This window comes from Ziziphus jujuba, chromosome 3, assembly GCF_031755915.1.
Source record: "Ziziphus jujuba cultivar Dongzao chromosome 3, ASM3175591v1".
In the NCBI taxonomy this organism is placed as follows: Eukaryota; Viridiplantae; Streptophyta; class Magnoliopsida; order Rosales; family Rhamnaceae; genus Ziziphus; species Ziziphus jujuba.
In genome coordinates, this window is record NC_083381.1 from 25,361,104 (window position 1) to 25,372,772 (window position 11,669).

An 11,669-nucleotide genomic window follows, 5' to 3' on the forward strand; every position below is an offset into this window, starting at 1 on the left:
TATATAACACTGTAAAATATAAGTTTAGCCTTTAATTATTAAAATTAATCCATAAACAAGAAAATTTAATAAATAAGTCTCTTTTGATATATTTAGAAAACTAAAAAAAGGTATATAATGATTTTTTAGAAAAACTAGAGTCTAAGTAACATTACGGCAAAGACTAGGGGTTGTAAATAAAATTCGCTCATTTTGAAGTTGCCACCAATGCTCAAACACCATTTGACTAACCTACATAACTGCCAATAATATCAATTTTTGCATAGTTTTTGTCGTTTGATTTTCATTTTCAACATGTTTTCAATTTATGGCTATTTTTGTCGCTATGTGCAACCTCAAACGTCAGAGTTATAATTAAATCTCATCTTTTTTATTTTTTAGTTTATAAAAAAATTATCTTATCCTTATAAATTATAATTTATAAATTTAAAATGTATATTTTATTATATATTTATTTATAATTTATTAATTTTATATTTATGTAAACTTTAATTAGTTTATTTTGAAGTTTAAAAATTATTTATATTTTTATCTTTTAATTTTATATTAATTTAAATATATATTTTTTTAATATTAAAATTTAATTTGCCCCAACATCATAAGGCTTATGTCTCACCTCATAACAATGAAAAAGCCTGTATTACGCTTTTGCCTTTTAAAACATTGGATAAAACCTAAGAAATAACTATCTATAATATATGGAGTACCATATAGAAAATACATAATTGTATAGTCAGGTGACAAAAGTCTTAGGTTGATGAAATCTATCCGTCCTAGTTTATTAAAAGTGAACAAAAAAAAAAAAATAAAATAAAATAAAACCTGAGGAATGAATGCAGAAAAACCAGTGTAAATTACAAGCATGAATAATTGGCAACATTAGTAATCTGGCATTAATTTTCACTTAATCAGTGGAGTACGTGAGCCTTTAATCCAAATCTACAAATATATATACACTAATAAAGTGGAAAAAAACCGCAACATCGTTTTTGATTAAGAGTTTTGATTCCATATTATAGCTGTCGTCTTGTTCGTACTGTTCAAGTGCAAATAAATTTTTGGTGAAGATAATTAAGGTAAAAAAATCCTGCTCTGCCATGTGTTTTCGATGATTCCGCATCAGTAATTAATTTTTTCTTCATTAATTCTGAATATATATATATATATATAATATTAAATGTGAAACATAGAATCAAAAAAGAAATGTGAAACATAAACGTTGACTTTGGATAAGATTGAATATTGCATATGTAAGATTCGCATAGGATCCTAGTCATGTTGTAAAACATCAATGGAAACGATCAACCACCTGTCAAAATCACTAGTTTATTACAACATTATTTCTTAGGAAAATACCAATGTTCTAAGGGAGCGACAAGATGAGGCTCAAGTTGGTCTTGGAATATTAGAAAAAAATATAAATGAAATGAAAGTTTATTTTTCCATTTATTTAAATTTTTGGGATCAGTAGTATTTCAACATGATAAGAGCCAGAAATCCAAAAAGTCATGGGTTTAAAACTTAATAACTCCATTCAAAATAAAAAAGCAAATGTAAAGACCTAGAAAAAAATCTAAAAAAGATAGGCATATATTTGAAGTGGTGTGTTAGAGAAAAATATAAATGAAATTAAAACCCACTCTATAGGTGATAAAGTATGCATCTTTTTCATCAATTTTTTATATTAAGGTTAAGTTTTTTTTTTTTCCTTAAAAAAAATTTATAAGAACTTAAAAGAAATTAGTGTTAAAAAAAAGAGGAAATAAAATATTTGATAAAATTTTTAGTCGCTATGCTGCTTAATTCAAATTTTTAAAGTGGAAAAAAAATTAATAAATTATAAACATTTATGAATTTAAGTCTGATAGAATTAATCAGACTATAATTTTATTTAAATTTTATATTGTAAAAATTATTAAGTAATTGTAAGCTTTATAATATATATTTGAGATTAATATTTTATTGGAAACTTAAAAAGTATGAAGTTTTTATAAATTTATTATAAGTAAATGTTTGCTAATTTATATTACTTGCATGTATTATAGTGATATAGACTTATATTATTAGAATATTAATAATAAAAATAGCAAAACAGCTTCTCATGAAACCTAGGTTTATAAAACTTTGAGACTTGTCCTTGGTGCCTTACCATGTCTTACACCTTTTAGAACCTAGAAAAATACACATACATCCTTAATATCTTTATTAAATTTCACAAACATATTTACCATGAAACAAAAATACTGTCAGGACCCGTCCAAGATTCCTCCCCGGAACCCTAGACAAGCCCTGATCCCAGGAAAATACCACCGAACCTTCCAACGGAAAATCCGGCAGCACCTCCCCTAAGGGTAGAACTTACCACAAATTTCCTGCACTAAAACACACTTCTATAATCGTCCCCTTATTCCTCCCACATTACTATAATTTGTATCCACAAATTTATAGCACTTCAAAGAATAACAGCAACCCAGTGCATAAATAATAACTACACGTCCAATACAGTATACAGAGCATTATACAAATAAATGTGGAATTTATATGATGACAGATAAAGAAGTAATACAAGATGGAGAGGAAAAAGGAAGAAATACTTCTTGGACTTTCGGCAATGAACTGAGATGTCGGGCTCGTCCCGGACGATCAACGTCTCCCACCTGGACCTAGGAGAACGGAATTTAAAAACGTGAGATGCTAATCATCTCAGTGAGTGGCCCTATCTACTGAACACATTTAATATTAATAATATAACAAATAAAAGAATTTAATTAATACCAACAATTAGATAAATAAATAATAATAACAATTGAAGTAATATTTTCTCTCAAAACCCTCACTATTCACTCTGTTGGAAATGTTCCTCTTTTTAAAACATTTTCACAAAACCCAATATTCGTATTTCCCGAAAACCAAGGGATCAAACAATTTAATAAACAATAAATATATAAATACCCCAAGTATAATTAAAATGTAAATAAATATAATAAATAATTTTTGAACACTTTGGGGTTTGAAATTTTATTTAAAAATTTACACTTGATGCACCACATCATATACCAGTAATGCCCTCCGATACCCAGCGTCCCGAGCACCGACTGGCGGAGAGATTAAAGAGAGAAACTTGCAAACGGCACTTCGGCATCCCGACAGTACCGCTGCTGAAACCGTCATCCCGGCCAAGGAGGGGGGTGGCTATGTGCACTATATCAAACCTGCCTGCCCACGGTCCAATGGCAACTCACGGGAGACATAATACTTGCGCGCTAACCATATATATACACCAGAACACCAATATTGTGTGAATGCGTCTAAAATAATTATTAAATTAATTATAACCGTACTGGTTTTTCCAAAATTACCGTGGAAAATATACCAATTTGCACATTTACCATCCCACATACTTTCCTTTAACAACCCGGTACGAAAACATCGATAACAGTAAAACAACAATTTTTCTCGTAATACGAGATTCAACAAATAATATACCACGGACATAATTATAAAATTTAAACCACCAATTAAACAAATAATTTCCTTAAAATATTCAAATCAATTATGCCAAAAAATAATATAAAATCCAGACACAATTAATTACTGAAAATACTTGCTCATGTGTAATAAATACAATTAAATCACAATAATAAAAACTGGGGATTTCTTAATAACCCAAAAATTCCATTTAGCACCAATAACATATACGTACGTATAAAATAATATTTTTCCCTAATTATAATTAAATTTTACCACATGAGCATAATTGCAGATATCAATTAAACACCAATAAATATAATTAATTACCCTAAAAATATTTTTAAAGGTGGGTCACTCACCTGGAGCACGCAATTAACCTAAGATCCTCCATGGGATTAATTCCACGACGCACATATACTCCTAGAACACAATTCACACACAATCAAATAAATTAATATTTTATTCGGATGAATAATACCCGGTACTAGGGGGGTCAAACACAAACGTTATCCAAAATTGACAAATTATATGTTTATGGAAAGCTTGTGAGATGAGGATCACATTACCGACCTCCATTGAGTTCAATTCAACCGGCGGTGGCCGGAATTTTGCCGAAAAGTTTCGGCCGAATTTAAACTTGAGGGATCTCTCAAACGGTGGGGATTTTGGGCAATCTAACCCCGGAAATGGACTCAGAGGGGTCGAAAATGGTGGAATAGATGTATGGGTTGAGCTGGGTTGGCCAGAAAACACAAGAAAAGAGGAGAGAGAACATTTCCGGCCGGTGGCTTCTCCGGCCCGATTTGAGCGCGTCCGGCGGCCGCTGACAGTGAAATTTTGCGGCCGAGCTCGCCTCCTCTGTCAGGACCTGTCTAGAATTCCTTCCCCGGAACCCTAGACAAGCCCTGATCCCAGGGAAACCCTACCGGACCCTCCAACGGAAAATCCGGCAGAACCTCCCCTAAGGGATGGACTAACTACAAATTACCTGCACTGAAAACAAACTTCTATAATCATCCCCTTATTCCTCCCACAAACTACAAGTTGTTCCATAAATTTTAGCACTTCAAATAACAACAACAGCAACTCAGTGCATAAATAAAGAACAACTACACGTCCAATACAGTATACATAGCATTATACAGATAAATGTGGAATTTATAAAATGACAGATAAGGAAGCAATACAAGACAGAGAGGAAAAAAAAGGGAAGAAAAACTTCTTGAACCTTCGGCAACGAACTGAGACGTTGGGCTTGTCCCGGACAATCAACGTCTCCAACCTGGACCTAGGGGAACGGAATTTAAGAGTGTGAGATGCTAATCATCTTAGTGAGTGACCCTATCTACTGAACACCTTTAATAATAATAAATACCGAATAATTAAATAAATAACTAAATAAATATTTGAAGTAACAATTTCTCTCAAAACCCTCACTATTCACTCCGTTGGAAATGTTCCCCTTTTAAAACATTTTCACAAAACCCGATATTCGTACTTCCCGAAAACCAAGGAACCAAATAATTTAACAAACAACAATTAAATAAATAAATACCCCAAATATAAATAAACTGCAATAAATTATAATAAATAATTTCAGAGCACCTTTGGGGTTTAAAACATTATTTGCAATTTACACCGACGCACCACACCATATACCGGTGATGCCCTCCGATACCCAGCGTCCCAAGCACCGACTGGCGGGGGGTTAAAGAGAGAAACCTGCAACGGCACTTCGGCGTCCCGACAGTACCGCTGCTGAAACCATCACCCGGCCAAGGAGGGGGGCGGCTATGCACAACAACAAACTTGCCTGCCCACGGTCCAATGGCAACTCACGGGTGAAGTAATAACCGCGCGCTAAACCACATAATACCTGCGCGCTACCACGTGTCCATACACCATACACCAGAACACCAATACTGTATGAGTGCGTCTAAAAAATAAACATTATTAACCAACCGTACCGTTTTCCAAAATTACCGTGGGAAATACATTAAATTCTCACACTTACCATCCCACATATTTTTATTTAATAAACCGGTACGAAACATTGATAACCAACAAACCACAATTTTTTCGAAGTACGAGATGCAACCATAAAAATACTGCGGGCATAATTTATAAAATTTAAACAAATATTTTCGTAAAATATTTAACCCAATTATGCCTGAAAAATCAAATTTAAAACCACGTACAAATACTACCAAAATACACTTTGCTCATGCATAATAAATTAAACCACAATAAAACCATAATTAATCACACCACATGAGCATAATTTAAATACCAATTAAACATAATTAATTGCCCAAAAATGATATAAAATCCAGACACAAACAATTACTGAAAATACTTGCTCATGTGTAATAAATACCATTTAATCACAATAAAATAATAATCGGGAATTTTCTAATGACCCTAAAATTTCATTTAGCACCAATGGGTAAATATATATATAAAATAATATATTTTCCCGATTGTATTTAAAATACGCCACATGAGCACAATTTACAGATATCAAATTAATACCACATAAATACAATTAATTACCCCAAAAATATTTTTAAAGGTGGATCACTCACCTGGAGCACGCAATTAAACTATGATCCACCATGGGATCAATTCCACGACTCACCGGTGCTCCTAGAACAAAATTCACAGACAGTCAAATAAATTAATATTTTATTCGGGTAAATAATACCCGGTATCCGAGGGGGTCAAACACAAACTTTAACCAAAATGGTCGAATAATATACCAAATCGAAGCTCGTGGAACGAGGAGCGCATTACCGGTCTCCATCGACCCCAATTCCGCCGAAGGTGGCCGAAATTTGGCCGGAAAGCTTCGGTCGGTTTTCAATTCCTCGTATCTCGCAAACCGCTTCGAATTTTTGAGATTGGAGGCCATATTTGGACTCAGAGGACCCAAAATAGGGGGAGAGAAGGTTTAATTCGGACTGGGCTGGCCGGAAAACACAAGAAAAGAGGAGAGAGAAATTTTGCCGGCCGGTGGCTTCTCCGGCCCGATCGGTGCGCGTCCGGCGGCCGGTGACCGTGAAAATTGGCGGCTGAGCTCGCCTCCTCCCTCCGCTTGTCACTGGCCGACGTGTGAGGACTATGGGTGGCCGGAATTTAAAAACACGGGAGAGAGAGACGACGGGAGGGAGAAAAAAAAACTGTGCGTTTTGTCTCTGTCTTAGTCGGGCTCGGGGAAGAAGAAGGGAAGGGAAAAGAAAAAAAAAAAGAAAAAAAGAAAAAAAAAATGTGTTTTCCCACGTGGGGAAAAGAAAAGAAAAAGAAAAAGAGAAGAAAAAGGAAAGAAAAAGAAAAAGGCAAATAAAAATAAAAATAATTAAATAATTAAACAAAAATATTATTATTTAAAATAATAATAAAAATAATTTGATTTTACACATGGTTGACATGTGGCTTCTCAATATGGTAACACATGGTCACCTTCATTAAGTCACACGTGGCACATCGTTACGCGTTTAAAAATAATATTAAAATAATACGGTATTTGAAAAACTCTACAGATCCATAACTTTCAAACCACATGTCCAAATCGGACGTGCCGCCAGTCTACGGACTCGTATCGACGAGCACTTCACAACCATGCATGAGTCAAAGCTCAACCTTGCATAAATAAAAAGTCAACTCCGGCACCCCTTGGACAGTTTGGACCTCAACTTGTTTTACTCATAACTTTCAAACCGTAGCTCCGTTTTCAACGTGCTACCAGTCTACGAACTCGTGCCAATGTGTACTCCGTAACGGTACCTCAGTCAACCTAGAATTCCAACCGGGTCAAAAAGTCAATTTTTGACCCCTTGGGTCAACGGTCAACAGTCAACCTCGGTCAACGTGCAAAAATTCCGACATGGTTCGGGACGGGGTGTTACATCCTCCCTCCGCTCATCACTGGACGGCGTGTGTGGCAAGGTGGTGGCCGGAAGTAAAAAATACAACAAGACCCGAGAGGAAGAAGGAAAGAAAAGGAAGAAGAAGGAGGAAGAAGAAGAAGAAGAAAGAAAAGAAATTCCCCCCGTGTCCCCCCCCTTTTTTCCCCACGTGGGGAGAAGAAAAGAAAAAGAAAAAGAAAAAGGAAAATAAAATAAAATAAAATAATTAAATAATATTAAAAAATAATATTATTATATAAAATAACAATAATAAAATAATAGGATATTAAGCATGGTTGACATGTGGCATCTCAACATGGTGACACATGGTCACATTTATTAAGTCACACGTGGCACATCGTTACGCGTTTAAAAAATAATATTAAAATAATATAGTATTTGAAAAACTCTACATGTCCATAACTTTCAAACCACATGTCCAAATCAGACGTGGCGCTAGTCTACGGACTCGTATCGACGAGTACTTTACAACCATACGTGAGTCAAAGCTCAACTTTGCATGAATAAAAAGTCAACTCCGGCACCCCTTGGACAGTTTGGACCTCAACTTGTTTTGCTCATAACTCTCAAACCGTAGCTCCGTTTTCAATGTGCTACTAGTCTATGAACTCGTGCCAACGTGTACTTTGTAATGGTACCTCAGTCAACCTGGAATTCCATCCGAGTAAAAAAGTCAACTTTTGATCCTTTTGGTCAACGGTCAAAGTCAAAGTCAACGGTCAATCTCGGTCAAAGTTGGAAAAGTTCCGTTGTACTTTGGAACGGGGTATTACAAATACTATAATTTAAATTATGATTCAAGAAATTATTAAAAAAGTATTACTTTCTTGAAAATTAATTGGTAAAAAATCAACTACTTATGTATTGTAAATTTTTTTGAAAGGTTGAATACATTTAGCCTCATTGAACTATTACAAATTTTGCACTTTACCCCAAAAACTATAAATAGTTTTATACTATCTCATGAATTATTGTCATTCTATTGTTTTTGTCCAATTATGCATTTTCGATAAATAAATTTAGCAAAATTAACCATATACAATTTGACAAGATCTGCCTGAGGAACCCTTTAAGGATCTCCCGGGTAGTCTCGCCTAGTGAAGTCCTACCGGAAAATCCCTAAAAGATATCCAATGGAACCTCACTTAAAACATGGCCAACGAACACATACATTATTAATAATACCTCAATATGTAAATATAATTAAATCCACAATAGCATAAAGACCACAACCGGTTTATTGTATCACAAGCCGTAACTACACATGCATATAATATGGTCTCTACTAAATCCAATATTTAGATTAGAGCATTCTAAGAGTGTAAATAAAGTTTAGAAGTACAAATAAATAATATAATGAGTTTGGAAAGATAAAGGTAAAATAAAGAAAGGATAAATATTACTGTTGTCATGGAAAGAACGAAGTGATAAGCGGTGCGCGAGGCAGACTGCTACTAACTACCTAGGCCTAGGGGAACAAATTTAAAACAAATAAAATATAAGATAAAGAAATCTTAGTGAGTGGCATATTATAATAGGAAAATAATAATTTATTTACGTAAAATATTTCTCTCAATATTACACAGCTCAAATAAATTAATATTTTATTCGGATAAATAATACCCGGTACCCAGGGGGTTTAACACAAACGTTAACCAAAATTGACGAGTAATATACCGAATCGAAGCTTGTGAGGCGGAGATTATGAATCTGGTCTTACTTTCCGGAGATCGGACCGATGGTGGCCGGAATCTCGCTGGAAAGCTCTCGGCGTTTAGAGCCTCGATTCTCCCAAACCGTCACGAATTGGAGGAAAAGGACCCCGGATCTGAGTTCATGGGGTCGCAATTAGTGGGGAGGGGCCAAAGACGTGACTGGGTACTCGCCGGAATTGGATTTTCCCGCGAGCCGCGGAGACCCACCGGAAACCGTCGCCTCCGGCAGTGCATCTGGTGGCCGATGGCTGAGATTTTCGGGGGTTTTTTAGGTTGAAGGGAGAGGGTCTCAACGGGTCCGGCGGTGACAAGAATGGAGGCCGGAATGAGGAGATCTCTGCGGTTGAAGAAATCGACGCTGCGCCGGTCGGTTGGCCGTGAAATTTTGGGGTTTGGCCGGAAATGGAGGGGCACTCCTACCTGGCTGGCACGTGTGGTAAGATTCGGCCAGAAAAGTTTGCAACTCCAGCGGCCGGTGGTTCTCTTTCTCTCTCCTCCCCCCTCTTTTCACACCTGTTTAAGGCCACCATGGGTGGCACTGTTCACACACGTGGACCTCTAAGATGTCGACATGTGGCATCACTGTTCATCCACTGTGCATAATTCGAAAATAGAATAAAATATTGCGGTAATTGGAAAACTTCGCATGTCCATAACTTTCAAACCACATGTCCAAATCGGACGTGCCGCTAGTCTACTGACTCGTATCGATGAGTACTTCACAACCATACATGAGTCGAAGTTCAACTTTGCATGAATAAAAAGTCAACTCCGGCACCCCTTGGACAATTTGGACCTCGACTTGTTTTGCTCATAACTTTCAAACCGTAGCTCCGTTTTCGACGTGCTACTAGTCTACGAACTTGTGCCAATGTATACTTCGTAACGGTACCTCGGTCAACCTAAAGTTACATCTGAGTCAAAAAGTCAACTTTTGACCCCTTCGGTCAACGGTCAACGGTCAACCTCGGTTAAAATTGGAAAATTTCCGATGTACTTCAGGATGGGGTGTTACATCTACGGTACTATGAATGGTTATTATTTTTAAAATATTTTGGGTGTATAGAATAATATATATATATGTGTGTGGTTGGATATTTTACGTATATACAAATTGATTGAAAAGATTGCTTTGTGCATATATAATATTTGTTTTCACTTATATGAGTTATCATTTTATGTGGATTTTAATAAGGTTTTTATTTATTTTCAATTTTGATGAGTTCATAGTGAACTTCTGGATTATGTTAATTAAATATCCTGGTATTTGATTTAAGATTTTAAATTATTTTGAAAAATAATTGATTTGAGAAACAAAATGAAAATTTATATGATTTTAAGCATGTTTAAATATTTTGTAAATTTTTGTAGGTGCTTAAAATCGGTTTGTGGTGAATATATTTCACTATGGTATTTATGATTTTAGCATGAAATGATGATTTGAAAATTTTGAAATATTTAAATAAACGGTGGAATTTAAATATTAAATTATGATTTATGATACAGTATCGTTTGGGAAAAATACATATGATTTTACAAGAATGTTTTAAGGATACTCTATTGGTTATTTTAAATTGATGTACCATGTAGTGCCAATATCTTAGATCAGTATTATATTATATTATATTACAGCACTCTGGGTTTTGCCACGGTACCATGAGGTTGGGTTTAGCCCACAGAATATTAGTGGCACAGACTGTGAGGTTGGGATGATCTCACAGGTTATTATTGCCACGGTACTGTGAGGTTGGGCTCAGCCCACAGGATATTATTGCCACTGACCATGAGGTCAGGTTTATCTGACGGTTTATTATTATTGCCACCGTACCATGAGGTTGGGCTCACAGGATATCATTGCCACGAACCGTGAGGTTGGATACATCCCGACAGTTTACTATTTCCATGATACCTTTCAGATATTGAGGGTCGTGAGGTGGGGGTATCCCACGGTTTAAAGTTTGGTACATTGTATACTTTCTAATATATTGTTGGCTTTCAAAATGGTGGTTATTGCTACACATTCATAATGTAACACCCCATCCCAAGGTACAACGGAAATTTTCCAACTTAACCGAGGTTGACCGTTGACCGAAGGGGTCAAAAGTTGACTTTTTGATTCGGATGGAATTCTAGATTGACTGAGGTACCGTTACGAAGTACACATTGGCATGAGTTTTTAGACTAGTAGCACGTCGAAAACGGAGCTACGGTTTGAAAGATATAAGTAAAACAAGTTGAGGTCCAGACTGTCCAAGGGGTGCTGAAGTTGACTTTTTATTCGTGCAAAGTTGAGCCTTGACTCATGCATGGTTGTGAAGTGCTCGTCGATACGAGTCTGTAGACTAACGGCATGTCCAATTTGGACATGTGGTTTGAAAGTTATGGACCTGTAGAGTTTTTCAAATACTGTATTATTTTAATATATTTTTTAACGTTTAACAATGTGCCACGTGTGACTTAATAAATGTGACCAGGTGTCACCATAATGAGATGCCACATGTCAACCACGTTTAATACCATATTATTTTATTATTGTTATTTTATATAATAATATTAT